The sequence below is a fragment of the Eleutherodactylus coqui genome, chromosome 9, assembly GCF_035609145.1.
Source record: "Eleutherodactylus coqui strain aEleCoq1 chromosome 9, aEleCoq1.hap1, whole genome shotgun sequence".
Lineage (NCBI taxonomy): Eukaryota > Metazoa > Chordata > Amphibia > Anura > Eleutherodactylidae > Eleutherodactylus > Eleutherodactylus coqui.
In genome coordinates this window covers 43,417,251-43,429,412 of record NC_089845.1, presented here as the reverse complement: position 1 = coordinate 43,429,412, position 12,162 = coordinate 43,417,251, and positions in this window count along the sequence as shown.

Here is a 12,162-nt window from a genome sequence, read left to right as displayed (position 1 = left end):
TGGCATCTGCATCATGTATATTTTAGGGCTGTTTAGCTGTACTGAATATATTATGATGTGTGCATGTAGATATAGGCAGAAGTGACATGTATAAACTCTGTAAATCTCCTACTTTTATTATTAGGAGGTGTTGCATGTCTCTGCTTGGGCCATACGGTTAACCAAAAACAGGAATGTTTAGACATTTTTAGGAAGTGTTATGCTTTGATACAAAATTGCAGGAAGGCGTCTGTAATTCTAAAGTACTGGTTGGCATTTCCATAATTTGCCAAGTGTCTACTTTTAGCATATTTATGGGTGTACAGGTTCTAATTAGAGGTGAGCGAGTATACTCGCTAAGGCACATTACTTGAGCGAGTAGTGCCTTAGCCGAGTATCGCCCTGCTCGTCTCTAAAGATTCGGGGGCCGGCGCGGGTGACAGGTGAGTTGCGGTGGGGTGCGGGGGGGGGGGGGGGGGAGGGGGAGGGGGAGACAGATCTCCCCTCCGTTCCTCCCCCGCCCCCCGACGGCCCCCAAATCTTTAGAGACGAGTGGGAAGATACTCGGCTAAGGCACTACACGCTCGAGTAATGTGCCTTAGCGAGTATACTCGCTCATCTCTAGTTACTAATGATCGTCCAGATGGGAAGATGGAACAATACCTCTGCAGCGCCACCTATTGGAAGGCAGCATTTCTGCAAGCCAATGTTAGACTTTTTAGACAAGTCAAGTAGCAATGACTGGGAATTGTAAACCAAAACCAGAAAACCATACACAGACAGCTGTTTCAGGGCGTTTGCCCCTCATCAGTTTGCAGTATGATTCTGGCTTGTCTAATAAGACACCTATAGATGTGGTTCAGGAAGGGTGTCCTTTCTCTTTAGGGAGAGCTCATAGGTGTATTAGAAGAATTATAAGGCCGTTCATGCTTCTCTGGGAGATATGTAAGCGGAAGTGACGTCCTGTAAGCGGAAGTGACGTCAGACGCCAGGAGCAGCGGCACGAGACGGAGGCACGAGCGAGCGGGGAGCTGAAGGGGACAGCGGAGCAGCTCAGCAGTCGAAGCAGGTGCGGGGGCAGCGGCAGCCGAAGCAGGTGCGGGGGCAGGAGGGACCAGTGTGACCGGAGCGCAGCAGCCGGCGCCAAGAGGCCACCAGGAGTTCAGCGGAGCAGCTGAGACAGGAGGGCAGAGTGAGCGGCCGCCGGGACAGCGGGTGACGTCACCAGGAGGAGCGGAGGAGCTGAGTATCTACCTCTGTGTGTGTTTGTGAGCTGTGTGTCTTCTGTGTATCTGGTTAGTTGTGTCTTCTGTGTGTGTGTGTGTCTGGGGGTCTAAGTGTTTGTGAGGGGGGGGGGGGGGAAATGTTTTTGACTGCTTGCGCATAAGTGTCAGCGGGTAAGAGGTTGCGCGAGAGAGGCAGCGGGTGAGGGGTTGCAGCAGCGGGTGAGGGGTTGCAGCAGCGGGTGAGGGGTTGCGGCAGCGGGTGAGGGGTTGCGGCAGCGGGTCAGCAGTTGCGACAGCGGCACAGCGGTTGCGACAGCGGGTCAGCGGTTGCGGCAGCGGGACAGCGGTTGGGACAGCGGTTGCGGCAGCGGGACAGTGGTTGCGGCAGCGGGACAGCGGTTGCGGCAGCGGGTCAGCGGTTGCGGCAGCGGGTCAGCGGTTGCGGCAGCGGGTCAGCGGTTGCGGCAGCGTGTGAGCGGAGTGTGAGCAAGTCTATCTTCACTACTTCCACAAGTAAATTGTAGATCCCCATTAGGATGAGCTCCATGCCTGGCAATGTCATCCAGTGTGCTACTTGTGCAATGTATGCGGTCCTTGATCAGCCGATCAAGGGTGAATACTGTTGCGCAAGATGCATGCACGTTGCAAATTTAGAAGCCCAAATTCTGGATCTAAATGGGCAACTGGCAACACTGAGAGCCATTGACATCATGGAAAGGAGTTTGGTGCTCACTGAGCAGGCACTCGCTGGGGTAGAGGCGGGGGCGGATGGTAGTACGGAAGAGCAGGGGGAGCAGGCAGTCAGCTGGGTGACAGAAAGAAGGAGGGATAGAGGGAAGAGAACCAGGGAGGCTAGTCCTGAACTGGCACAACCCAACAAATTTGCAAGATTGGCAGATGAGGGGGATGCCATTACAGAGCCAGCACCGCTGCAGCACGACACGCCCTCTGAACGCCAGGGGGATGACTGCTCCAGTGAGACGGGGACGGGGAGCGCAGGGCAGGCTAGACAGGTTCTAGTGGTGGGGGACTCAATTATTAGGGGGACAGAGAGGGCAATCTGCCATAAAGACCGGGATCGTCGAACGGTGTGTTGTCTTCCTGGCGCTCGAGTTCGACACATCGCGGATCGGATTGACAGATTACTGGGAGGGGCTGGTGAGGATCCAGCAGTCATGGTGCACGTTGGCACCAATGAACAAATTAGAGGTCAGTGGAGGGCCCTCAAAAAGGATTTCAGGGACTTAGGGTCCAAGCTCAGGGCAAGGACCTCCAGGGTAGTTTTCTCGGAAATACTACCTGTACCTAAAGCCACACTAGAAAGGCAGCAGGACCTTAGGGAGGTAAACAAGTGGCTCCGGAGTTGGTGCAAGAAGGAGGGATTTGGGTTCCTGGAGAACTGGGCTGACTTTGCGGTCGGCTACAGGCTCTACCGTAGGGACGGGCTGCATCTAAATGGGGAGGGTGCAGCTGTGCTGGGGGAAAAGATGGCTAGAAGGCTGGAGGAGTGTTTAAACTAGGGACTGGGGGGGAGGGTAAAATGAGAAATAGTGGGGTAGCCAGTGTAATTAGCGATCTGGGTCCAAGCAAAGGGAATGGGGGACGAACAGGGGGTGGGGTTAGTACAGTTAGAACTGATAGATCAGCCATAAGTACGAATAGCAGCAAAACAAATTTGAAAAACAAAAAAAATGAAATAAATTGTATGATCACGAATGCACGAAGTCTGACTGGTAAAGTGGGCGAGCTTGAAGCAAGAATGACTGATGAAAGTTATGATATAGTCGGAATTACTGAAACATGGCTTGATGATAAGTGCGATTGGGCGGTGAATTTGCAGGGGTACAATCTCTTCAGAAGAGACCGAAGGAACCAGAAAGGGGGAGGGGTATGTCTGTACGTCAAATCGAACTTGAAGCCGAGGCTACGGGAGGATATAGGGGTAGGAGACGAACAGGTGGAATCTCTGTGGGTAGAAATACAGGGAGGAAAAAATAACAAAATCCTGATAGGGGTCTTCTATCGACCACCAAAAGCAACAGAAGAAACTGAAGACTTACTACTAAGGCAGATAGAAGAGGTGTCAAAACGAAACGAAGTAATTATCATGGGGGACTTTAATTACCCAGATATAACATGGGAGAACGAAACCTGCAAATCTCACAGGGGTGATAAGTTCTTGAGAGTAATTAAAGACAATTACCTGAACCAACTTGTGCAGGAACCAACAAGAGGGAGAGCCATTCTGGACCTAGTGCTAACTAACAAACCGGAACGTATAAAGGGGGTGCAGGTTGAGGGGCACTTGGGGAACAGCGACCACAATATAATCAACTTCCAGCTGTCAATCAATAGGAAGCCTTATCAGGGAGCGACAAAGAAACTAAACTTTAGTAAAGCAAAATTTGATGAGCTTAGAACTACTATCGGTAACATTAATTGGGACAACATCCTCAAAAATATCAGTACGGAGGAGAAATGGGAAAAGTTCAAAAGGATCCTAATCGCCTCATGTGAGCAGTTCATTCCCTTTAAGAATAAAAGAAACTCAGCTAAAAGGAAACCAATGTGGCTCGACAAGACGGTACGAGGGGCAATAAACGAAAAGAAGAAAGCGTTCAAACTACTAAAGCAACAAGGCAGCGAAGAAGCGCTAAAATCGTACAGGGAAAAAAACAAAATATGCAAAGATAAGATCAAAACTGCCAAGGAGGAAGCAGAAAGACTGATCGCAAAAGAGAGCAGAAACAACCCGAAGCTATTTTTCAACTACATAAACAGCAAAAGGATTTGCAGGGAGAGCGCTGGACCTTTAAAAAACAATGCAGGAGAAATCATTGATGATGACGAAGGGAAAGCAAATCTACTAAACAGTTTCTTCTCAAGTGTGTTCACCAAAGAAAAGGAAATGACACGAGATGCAGGGGAATAAAACGAACCCCTCACAAAATATCTCATACCTAACGCAGGAGGAGGTGCGGAAGCGTCTAAAGAAAACTAAAATTGATAAATCACCGGGCCCAGATGGATTACACCCAAGGATACTAAAGGAACTAAGTGACAAGATAGCTAGGCCGCTATACCTAATATTTCTAGACACTATCAAGACCGGAGTAGTACCATTGGACTGGCGCATTGCCAACGTGGTTCCAATTTACAAAAAAGGGAGCAAAAGTGAGCCTGGTAACTACAGGCCAGTAAGTCTCACTTCAGTAACGGGAAAAATTTTCGAGGGGATTCTGAGAGACGCCATCGATGAGTACCTCAAGGAGATTAAGGGAATAACTCCTCACCAGCATGGATTCATGAAGGGTCGCTCATGTCAGACAAATCTGATCAGTTTCTACGATGAAGTAAGCTCTAAGCTGGACCAGGGAGAATCTATTGATCTTGTATATCTGGACTTCTCTAAAGCCTTTGACACCGTGCCACATAATAGGCTAATATACAAAATGAGGCAGCTCGGACTGGGCGAAAACGTGTGCAAGTGGGTAAAAAATTGGCTCAACGATAGAAAGCAGAGGGTGGTAATAAATGGTTCGTACTCTGATTGGACCACAGTCGCTAGCGGGGTGCCACAGGGTTCAGTATTAGGCCCCACTCTGTTCAACATATTTATTAATGACCTGATAGAGGGGCTGCACAGCAAAATATCAATATTTGCAGATGACACAAAATTATACAATATAATTAATGCAACGGAAGACAATGTGTGGCTACAAACGGACCGAGATAAGCTGGGGGCTTGGGCAGAAAAATGGCAAATGAAGTTCAATGTTGAAAAATGTAAGGCTATGCACATGGGCAGGAGGAACGGATGTCACCAATATACACTAAATGGGGTACCGCTGGGGAAAAGTGATATGGAAAAGGATCTGGGGGTATTAGTGGATAATAGACTAAACTGGAGTAACCAATGCCAGTCAGTCGCTGCAAAGGCAAATAAAGTCTTGGGGTGCATCAAAAGAGGTATAGGGGCGAGGGACGAGAACATTATCCTTCCATTATATAAGGCACTTGTCAGGCCCCACATGGAATACTGCGTACAGTTCTGGACACCGGTGCTCAGGAAAGATGTCACAGTGCTTGAGGGGGTTCAAAGAAGAGCGACTAAACTAATACATGGAATGACGGGACTGGAATACCCAGAGAGGCTGTCCAAATTGGGACTATTTACTCTAGAAAAAAGAAGGTTAAGAGGCGACCAAATAACCATGTATAAGTACATGAGGGGACAACACATGGATCTCTCCCGCGATCTGTTTACACCCAGGACCACGACGGTAAGAGGACATCCGCTACGATTAGAGGAAAGTAGGTTTCATCACCAACACAGAAAGGGGTTCTTTACTGTAAGAGCAGTTAGACTGTGGAACTCTCTACCGGAGGAAGTGGTGATGGCAAAATCCATAGAGGAGTTTAAAAGGGGACTTGATGTCTTTCTGGAGAAGGATATTACAGGATATAAATATTAGGTTAAGTGTCAATCCTGGTATATAGGCAGGTAGGAACTATTAGGGGTTGATCCAGGGAACAGTCTGATTGCCATTAGGGAGTCGGGAAGGAATTTTTCCCCCAAAAGGGCTAATTGACTTCTGGCCTTGGGGTTTTTTGCCTTCCTCTGGATCAACACAGTAGGATAGACAGGCTGGACTAGATGGACAATGTCTTCATTCGGCCTTACATACTATGTTACTATGTTACTATGTATATGCAAATGGAAAGATGAAACAATAGCTCTGCAGTGCCACCTATTGGAAGGCAGAATTCCTGCATGTCAGTGTCAGACGTTTTAGTCAAGTCTAGTAACAATGACTGGGAATTGTAAGCCAAGCCAGAATCCATACACAGACAGCTGTTTCAGGGTATTTCCCCTCATCAGTGTGCAGTAGGTTTCTGTCTTGGCTAGCGAGAGGCCTGTGACGTGGGTCAGGAAAAGTATTGTTTCTCCTAAAGGAGAGCACCTAGAAGGTGAGTGAGGAGACTTATAAGCCCATGCATGCTTCTCTGGGAAATATTGAAATAGGAAGATAGAACAATATCTCTGCAGCGCCACCTATTGGAAGGCAGCATTTCTGCAAGTCAATGTCAGACTTTTTAGACAAGTCTTGCAACAATGACTGGGGGAGTAATGATCATCGCTGCACTCGCTCATTGTGCGTTAGAAACCTCTGACTCTCGTTGGCTGCAGAGGGTGCTGGTGCTAATGAAAGATTTGTGCACTGATCTTTTGCAGGCCTTGTAATGTAAATAGATGGTTCTGCATCACAATGAACCTAATTGAACAGAGAAATTTTATTGATTTTCTATTCGGCTTTCTCTTGAGCCTATAAAACCTGAGCGGTGGAACTGTTCATCCTTGCTGACTAGCAGACACATAAAGTGGAAAACAAATGTAATCGTTTTAACCTATGTGTAGCAGAACTTCACCTAATCCCTGCCGGCCAGGCAAGTGGAAGTGTTCATGTCAGTAGTGAGGAGGCTGCAGACTTCCTCTCCTGTCAATCTAGACACGCACTGCATTATTAATATGGTGCCACGCAAACATAGCAATATCCTTAGAACTGCAGTGATAAAATATGGATGACACTATCATCGCTCTGTATTTTACTTCTGCTAGCGCCTGACATCCATATTGTAGGCATCTGGCCATACAACAGTAACCCATTCAAGACCATTGATGCTCCTAGGCCCTGTTCTGCCATTCCACACTTTTAAAAAATCATAACTTTTACTTACTCATCGATGTAGATGTCTGCGGATTTTTTTTTTTTATTTTTTGAGGGTATTTTTCAATGTAATGTACTTTGTAGTGTATCATATAATGTACTGAAAAGCATTTAAAAAAATTCTAAATGGAGTAACATGGCAAAAAACCCCCCAAATTCCACCATTTTTGGGGGTCTTACTTCTATGGTGTAAACACTGCAGCAACTTTATTCTATGGGTCAATATGGTTACTAAAATATCTTTGGAAAAAAATAAAATTGTTATTTAGATTTTTTTAATTATAAATATGGGGGAAAGTTTTTTTTAAAAACTTTTATTATCTTTTATATTTTTCAACAATTAATAAAACTTTTTTGAACTGATTTTTGCTTTTTTTTTTTTTTTTAGTCCCCATAGGGGAGATGAAATTGCGATGGTTTGATCACTCCTTCAGTATGATATAATTCCATATATTGCCAGGGTGCCATTAGATGGCAACCCCTTGATCTTACCATGGCGAGGCCTTTTGGGACATTTATATTCCAATTGACTGGACATTGAAATACCGCAGTCTGAATTTACAGTAACATTTAAAGGGTTAACAGCCGCAATCTAAGTTATTTCCAATTGTGGCTCTTGCCGGCAGGTGTTGGCTGTCAGGGACCACTAAATACTACTGTGTATGAAGTGGGATCTGCTCCCAAGCCGCTACATACAAAGCATATACTGTGGGCATCTGTATACATGCGGTTTGTGCAGTTAGGGAGTACATAGTCATATGTGTATCAGGAAGGGGTTAAGTGGTATGCCTCTACTATGCCTATCATGCTTGGCTCTCACATTGAGAGAGTGTCATAAAAATGCTCAGAGAGACTGACTTCTGGTCCCATATAGGATTCGATGAGTGAGAGTGCCGGTCACTGGATATCACGGAGCAACTTGTTGGTAGGAATTGCTGATTCCGCACATGCAATAAAACTTGCTCTATTTTACTGTGAATGAGCTCCATTGATCTCTATGGATACATTCGATCCGCAGTGCATACGTAAGTAAATCGTGTATTGACTCAACATGGTACATAAGTTGCTAGGAGACGAGATAACAAATGGAATAAAGAAAAACAGGAATTCGTGGACCGACAATTCAGGACAAAGTCTATGGAGACCATTCAGACAGTTGGCAACCTCCACTTTTTTTCTGGGCTCTTCCTCCACAAGAAGTGTTTTGTTTTGTTTTTTTAAGTGGTTTATACTACTTCCCAAAAAAATAGTATAAAAGCAACCAAGCCTAGAGAGCCGTATCCCGTTCATAAACAGGTCTTCTGCTGTGGGTGTTCGCTAGTCGAATCTGACCTGTTTATGTGAGCCCAGCCTTAAGACCCATTTACACGGGATGAATGTCGGGCAAACAATGCCCAGCAAATGTCCCCGCATGTACTCGCTCCCGTGCTGCGGCATAGGAGCCAATATCGCTGGCTTGCTCAGCAAGGGGGCTGGGACGACTGGAGGAGATTTCCCTCCTCGCTCTCCCCGCCTCTCTCCATTCACTTAACACAGCAGCCGTTCAGTACTGAACAGCTGCTGTTTACACTGACCAATCATCATTTGTTTAGGCTGCATAAAATCCTGAATGCTGATCGCTCAGTGTAAACAGCAGTTGGTCAGTACTGAACGGCAGCTTTGTTAAGTGAATGGAGAGGGGCGGGGAGATCGGGGAGCGAGTGTATGCGGGGAAGAGCATTGGGCATCATTTGCCCAACATTCGTCCCATGTCAATGGGCCTTTACTCTTTACCCCATTTACATTACAAACCAAGGGATACCATTTTTTCCCCAATTGTTCCCTTAAGCCTCAGTCAGATAAGCAATTTTTTAGCGCTTGAGTAGCCATGCAAAAAAAAAAAAAAGAAATCGCACATTGCGTGTAGAAAAATTGCATCAACGGGTGCATTTGGACTCACATGTACATGTGAATGCATTCATTGGAAGGCAGTGGTTCTAATAGAGCCACTTTTTAAGTGCACCTATTCATGGGCTAAAAAAAATCGCCCCTCTGCCCGAGGCCTTAAGCAGTCAGTATAGCACAGTTTACAAGACGCTGAGTGCTTAGAGGCTTAGAAAATCTGTTTAAACTTAGCGAACTGGAGCAAGGCGATAGAGAATTGAAATATATATATATAGACAATAGTATTTAAAGGAAACCGTGATTTAGCAAGAAAAAAGAATTGCAGGTTTAATAAACTCGAACTGCGCAGAATTTTGAAACTTTGTAGAAATGCAATAATGATTTCTTAGAGCAATCTTTCTTATGAAAGATCAAAACATATTGAGAAGACCGTTAGTACGGCGTTGCTCTTTGGATTAATACACGTGTTCAGATGCTTCAAAACTGCGGGCCAATTTATCACATAAGCAGTCTCATTTCAAAAGTGAAAAATAGGAAATGACCGGATAGAATTTTAACAACTTTATGGAACCAAGAACTTTATATTAACGTTTACGTTTTTTCCTGTGTTTTCCTTATTTTGCTGGCATTGTCAGTTTTTTTTTATGCGGCTGATATAATGAGCAAATGCATTGGGAGTAAAGTTGTAGTGTTACATGATTAAAGAGAAGCTGTCTCCTCTCTGACATGTCTGTAAATACTTGGAGTCCCCATACAACAACAACTCTGAAGCATCTTTGGGCAGGACTCTGCATAATACGGTTCCTCTGTTGTCCTTCCCGTGAATAAATTGATAGGTGGTTGTTGGGGTTGAGTCGTTACAATGTCTAATCACTGCTGACTTTGTAGTAAAACACTTATTTGGCAAGAGAACTGGTAACACCCACTGTCAGTTTATTCATAAAGGTCTCATAGGAATAGCAAAGGAACAACAAAACCCTCCTGGATTCGTTAGATGTATTACATTAAGAATCATGTGCCTAAAGGGCTCATGCACGCGGATTTTTGCTGCGTCCATAGCATACAATGGGAAAGTGATTTTTCATGCACACGAGCGGAAACTAGTTACGGTTTGTGCTCACCAGGTGAAAAATCGCAGCATGCTCTATTTTAGAGTGTTTTTGCCACACGGATGGCTTCCATTGAAGTCAATTTAAGCCGTCTGATCTGCGGAGCTTCCACAATCATCATTGCGGAAAGGTTGCGGATTCCATGCCATTGCCTAGCAATGGCATAGGGGAGATGAGTACTGCGCATGTGCACCAGCGGCCCATCCACAGTACAGAAGAGAAGAAGAAAGGACAGGTTAGCAGGGTCACCGGCAGTGGGCATGGGTGGATTCCATGCAGGATTCCCCATGCGGAATCAGTGTGCACCCATGTGCATGGGCACTTATTCTTTATCAATTTTCTTTACAAGACAAGCAAACATTCAAGAGCAGAAATGATGCTATATATATATATATATATATATATATATATATATATATATATATATATATCACTGTATTCAAAGGTGAACATGTACTAAACTTTCCATGTTAGGAAATAAACTCAAGTGTTTACTTCTAGCTAGATACCTATAGAGGTCCCAGGTATATAAGACATTTCTTGGCACTTTTCTATGCTTAGCCATAATCACTTCTCCATCAAATCATTCATTTATTCATGTTTTCATACTACGTATTACTGTAGCAAAATGCAAACCATCAACTGGCCACAACTAGCAGAAATACACAGAAATACATAGATTATCCTGTAGGGATAATCACTTTGATAATGCAGATACCTTTAGGGATAGTACAGTGTATACGCAGTCTGCCAATTTTCATATACACATATGAGGTGTTTTGAAGTTATATAATAAAGTTTATGTCTTAGGCCCAATGTCTGCGTGTGTCTCCCGCGCGGGAGATCCGCAGCTCCAGAAGCCCATAGGGATGCATTAGCATCTGCAGAGCAAATAAATGCATGCGGATGTTATTGGACCACACCGGTACCGATCTGATGACTTCGTTGCCAGGTGCCAAATTGGTAGATATGGAATCCCGTGATGAGGAGATTTGCTAGCAATTATCTATCAATAGCATGAAATCACTCCATGTTATGTCAAGACACTTCTCCATGAGAACTCAATGAATTCTACTTTATAAATCAACATTACCAACTCATACAGAAAGACGAGGGTGTATTCACAAGTTACTTGGTACAAAAATTAGTGTTACATAGGTGACAAAGCTGACTGATCATAAGGCTTATTGACATCTACCAAATAGTCTCAAAGCTCTTAACGGTCGTCTCAGACATAGAAATTACTTAAGTCAGGATATTGCTGTTGCATTAGACAATAGTTCTGCTATAGTTGTGTGTCTTCTCTGTTAACATAGCTTAGCCTTATTTAATTTGTCTGTTGACTTCTTATCTTAAAATCCTAGTTCCTGGCACTACAAAGCATAGGTTTTAGTCTTCTATTTAAGGGTCAATAGTCCAATACAAGGTAAGAAACATACACTTATTGCATTCTGAAACTTAACACTTTATATTCCATGACACAGATAAGAAAAAATCGCTGCATGCTCCATTTTCTTGCAGATCTCCCGCACGGACAGCTCCCGCGGCTTCCATTGAAGTCAATGGAAGCTGTCCGTAGCCTGGCACACCTGCAGCTGTTTTTGTGGTGTGCCGTGGATCCGTGGAAGAGCAGGAGATTTTTTAAAAATGTGCCCGGCGCATGTGGGCGACACGCTGCTGGCGTGACGAGCACATCTGCTGGGCAGAAGAAAGAAGATCCACCCTGCACGGAGGAGAGCAGCGCTGGATCCGGAGAGGTAAGAAAATGTCTTTTCCCTCTCCATGGCTGCGGGCACGCACGGATTCCACTGTGGGATTCAGCAGTGGAATCCGTGCGTGCAAGTGGACATGAGGCCTTATTGGGGTTTTATCAGATAATGTGCCTTCTGAGCTGTGTTCATAGTGGTGGTATTGCAGCTCAACTCCCATTCAAATCAATGCAGCTGAGCTGCAATACTAGACACAAACTCACAGACAAAAAAAGCTCCAAAACTGATATTTATGGGGAATTCAAGTATTTACTAGAACAGACCATGCTGTCTTTAATACAAAATATATATACAAATATATGCATCTAGACTTAAAGAGGTTGTCCGTTTATAAACTATTTATGGCCTACCCTTACAGTAGGCTATAAAAAGTAGATCAGCTACGATCAGTCACTTGGGGGCCTCGCTGATCACCACCAGCACACTCGTGCACTGAGCTGACAGCGCCGTTCTTACTGGAATGACC